The following is a 4,932-nucleotide window of genomic DNA, read 5'->3' as shown; positions in this document are numbered from 1 at the left end:
TCTTATATTTCTCCCCCATCACCCATATATTTCCTTTTTTGTTAAGGTACGTTTGAGTCAATTTTTGTATTGGTAACCAAACTGCCTTGGGCAAGATATGCATTAATGCCCATGCACATTCTGTTGCAATGGCTTGGAATGCCATACTCTAACCGGTTCGCTACTACTGATTCTTATAGCCATCTAGGCATTTTCTGTTTGGGTTAAACTAATGCTGACACCCTTCTCAGGTAGAGGCAATGTATCACAATACCTACTGTATACCCCTTCCATCACACTTACATTGTTATAGTACTTGAGCTAGATTCTGAGCTCCAGGATTTTGGTCTTTCGTATATTGCATTCCTTGGGACTATGTTTGACCCATGCTTATTTGCTGGTAAATATTTGGAATGAATAAATTAATCCAGTGACTTAACCCAAACACTTTGATTTTATAACCACCTCAAGGGTCTTTTATGTCCTTCATCTTCAGAAGGAAAGGGTTAGAGAGGTAACACCTCCAACATTTGTCTCTGTCCTCTCTAGGAGTGTTTCTCAAATGTGGTTGCACCTTAGAATCACCTGGGGGAGCTTTTAGAAAATCCTGATACTTAGGCTTACACCAATTAAATCAGAATCTCTGGGGAAAGGACCCAAAATTAGATATTCTTAAAAAACAAAACAACAAATCACCTGGTATGATGATGCTTAAACAATATAAACAATACTGATGCCTGGGTCACATTCTCATAAATGCTGAAGTCATGGGTGTGGCAGGATGGCAAGGATTCTTAAAAGCTCCCCTGGTGATGCAGCCACGTGTGAGACCCACAGCCCTGGTGGTGGCCTCATTCTCTGGTTCACAGAACAAGTACTTAGGAACTGAAAAATCCATACCTTCAACACTGCATGAGAAGCAGGTGGGGAAATCTGCAATTCAGATAATATGACCGTATTTTGCAGGCCTTGGAACTTGGTACTAATTACATTTGTCTGATGCAAAAATATCAGTTATACACCTGCCCCAGGTTTTTCCTCTCCTGAACTGTATCATAACCCTGGTTATAGTTCTCACAGATCCGTACGTGGGTAAATATGAAGTGGGCCACAGATGCTACAGGATGGCAACTGCGAAATTACTGATGGAACAGCCTGCAGCGGCTTCATTGCGCTGTCCTTGGTGCTGACTTTGGGAAGGAAAGCAGTGCCTCTCCATCTTGTGGCTTCCTCTCTTTTGACTTCAGGAATTAATGGTGCTTCTTTGCTGAACTTACAGCAATTAATGGTGTTTACACTGGTGGAGAAAATTAATGCTGTTGCATTGTTGTGAAACACAAAGCAAGGATAAGAAACATTTAGGTCAGTAATCAAGAACATATCTTCTGATGAGTTTGATGTGCCTCTTTTCGCTAGTTTTATGCATGGCTGCTTCCCAAGACAGCCCAGTGGGTTACAGCTGACAGAAAGGAACCAAAAATTATGACCACTGTATTGAGGCATGGCAAAGCTGCAAACTTGGCAGAATGTAACAGTGAGACAAACTGATGGTGGGATTTCTTTGTTCTCAGCATTCATTCTGGACCTCCCTTTGTAATTTGAATCTTGAGCATCTTAGAATCAGTTCCTTTGTACCTAAACCTACTCTTGTGACTCAGCTACTATGATTTGACTATTTGGTCTCTGTCTAACTGTTGGCCTTTCTTGATTCCACCCTGGTCTCTTTCAGGTACTTGATTTTGCAACATCAAAGCCTCCATTTTTGTTGCTATTGGGCAAACACTTGCAAAGAAATATCATAACAGGATCACTTAACAACACAGTATTTGTTCCAAATAATTAGACTATACACTTCTTGCATACTCCTTACTCTGCTCCTTCTAACAACCCCTCCAAATGATAATCCCTTTGAAGTAGAGTTCTGTCAGTCAAATCTCAATGGCTTAACGAAACAAAGGTTCCCTTCACACTCATGGTCCATGTCGATTGCTGGTTGGCTGGGGGCTCTGCTCTGCTTTATCTGCTCCTGGACCCAGGAAAATGGAGTGGCCACTGTCTACAGTATTGTCAGTAGCTGTGGTATAGGGGACAATAATGTAGAAAATTATGGGCCAGCTCTGTCATCACTTGTCACATTTCTTTGGCTAAAGCATGTTGTAAGGTCATGCCTGATTCAAGTGTGCCGAAACATGTAATGTTATCTCTGCCCAGAAGGAGAAATGGGGATATCTGGGGAACATACGAAATCCTGTTTTGGGTATTATGATAACAGTTCACCCAGAAGAACACTGAGGGTTACACACACACACACACACACACACACACACACACACACAGCTAAAAGGAGAACGATACGCATTTCTGAAAGCAATACTCTAAAATGAGAGACTAAGCATCCCCAAAGATGACCGTAAGGTTAACTAGGTGAGTTAGGTGAGTGTTCATGTGACCTTGGGGATAGAAATCTAAATGCTGAGGGCCCACATTAGAAGTCTGTCTACATAATTAACACTTAAATTTAGAACCAAAGAATAGTACTGCTGGGTGTAGTAAAAAAGACAACTTTGAAACTCTCATGCAATAGATGAAGTAATTGGGGCCCACAGATTGGAAGAGTTTCCCCCCCCCCCCCAGTATCACACAGTGAGTAAGAGGCAGAGCCAAAAACAAAATCCAGTTCTGAATCTGGTCCAGTGGTCTTTGTTGTGTAGTATTATTTGTCTTAATTTATTGATTCAAGGGAAGTTTGGAAAAGTAGATTCTCCTCTTTTCCAACTATAACAGCTGTGGACTCAGAATATGTGAACTTTGAACAGATTTGCTTCCAACTGTTCTTTCTGACTCTGCTCTTTGGCTAAAGACACTATTTATTTCTAATAGGATTTAGAATTCATTGTTTGTCACTTCTAAGTGTTGATATATGGTGTAGATATTTTCCTCCATTTTGTTTAATGGTTGAGTTAGGTTTGATCAACATCCTAGTAATGTCTTATAAAAAGTATGTTTAGAGTACATAATCCAGTGACTTGTGGGAATTACGTTCAGGAGAAATGAATTCACCCCAATCAGAAGATAGGATTAGCCAGGATTGATCTGCTAAATTGACTCAGACAGTTATTTAGCATCACATGTTCCTGGCATTGACCTTTTTAATGAGAAATGGGTCTGTAAGATCTCTCTTAGTCCTCTGTAAAATATTTTATCAACTTGAACAAAGCTTTCCATCATTTAGATACAAATCAGGATCTGGAGATGGGTCAGGTGGAGACCAGGTAAAATCAGCTTTTAATGGCCTGGCTGGGGGAACACGTCTAATTTGTGAACTTGTTGACCCTGTTTCCTCCCTAAGCCAAAAGGTTCAAAAGACCAGACACTAGTGAACACCTTTTATGAAGAGAAGAATAAAACCAAAGTAATGTAGCAGAAGGTTGTTGGAGAAATCTCATAAAGTATGCAGTCTGTCGTGCTGGGGGGAACAAAGCATCTGGGCCTTTTTGCTTTCCTGTCACATCCACAACTCCTGTCCTTAAATGCAGCTTCGGGGCCTAACAACTGGAATTGACTAGTTAAATGGGTCTTAAGTTCCATCTTTAAAATCACCCAGCTGTTCTCTTTTCTCAAAAATAAAACTAACCCAGCTGGTGGGTGGGAGTTTCCTACTGTGCCCCAGGAAGCGGAGGCCCAGGAGACAGGTGTGGAGGGGAAGAGGAAACAGGGAGGGCGAGGTGGGGGTTACCATCTCCCAGAATCAATCTCCTCCTGGTCTATTGAAGTGCTGTGGGTGGGGCTGCCCGTGGCAAAGGGGCTGAGTGGTTAGGGGGAAAGGAGGCTTATTTCTTGCTGTACTCTGCAGACGGGTAGGACTAGAGGTACAAGGTATAATGGGATCATTGAATGTTGGACCTGGAAGGGGTACTACAGACTGAGTCTAGTGAGTTTAGAGATGATGAAGCTGAGGTCCACAGGTGGATGTATTGGCTTGTAGAGACATAACTAATTGGAGTCCAGTTATTCCAATTCCACTGAGCTCTTCTTTGTCCTATAACTCCCAAGGCAACATGGGACAGACATATATGATGTAGAACCTGGTGTTAAAAGCCCTGTAGTAACACTGGGGAGACAGCAGAGTAATATAGACAATGTAACATCAATAATGTTTATAAGCATCAAAGTCCTTATCTGAAACACCACTGAATGTGCTGAATGCACCTGCACAAGTTACGAGGACTTAAGCTCTCTGTTACTTTGGTACGACTCTTCTAAGATGTTAAACACATGCAAATGTGGTAGCAAACAATACAATTAAATATGAAACTTACTATTTAGAGAAGCCATGCTCCAGCCCCAGGAGTAGCGGAGAGGGAAGGACGAGGTTGTGCTCTGATCCTTTTCCCAACATGGCTGCTCCCAGATGAGCCATGCTCCTCCTGCTTCCTCTCCCTCCAAATAGGATCCTTCCCTGACTGCCCATCTTTGGGGGCTTTTATTTTCGATGGAGCCCCAATGTATTCCCTTGGAATGTAGCCCCATTCTGACTTTACCCAAGACCTTGATAAAGAAGTATGTTTCTGTCACTCTTGGAGCTATCTATGGTGACAGTGTAATACTCTTAACAGAGCGGTCAGCTTGGAAGGAGAGGGCCACAGAGGAGATGGTTGCTCTGCTTTGTTTACCCTTTTCCAAGGTGACAGTGATTCGGCCGGTACCTTCATGGTCTAAGTAAAAAAATGACGCACATGACAGTATCTGGGATCTATGTCCTGAGCACTTTGATAATCTTTTGTGGACTCCTGCAGAGACCCAGTGAGCTCCCCTGTCTGAATATAAACATTGTCCAGACTGGCCCAGCCTGGAATCAGGAGACCTGGGTTTGATTCCTCACTCTGCCAAAGCCGTGTGACCTTGGGTGAGAACTTATCTCAGACTTCCAGGTTCCTCTTCTTTGAAGAGGGA

Source organism: Rhinolophus sinicus, linkage group LG09 (assembly GCF_036562045.2).
Source record: "Rhinolophus sinicus isolate RSC01 linkage group LG09, ASM3656204v1, whole genome shotgun sequence".
NCBI classification, from domain to species: domain Eukaryota; kingdom Metazoa; phylum Chordata; class Mammalia; order Chiroptera; family Rhinolophidae; genus Rhinolophus; species Rhinolophus sinicus.
This window is presented reverse-complemented; position numbering follows the sequence as displayed.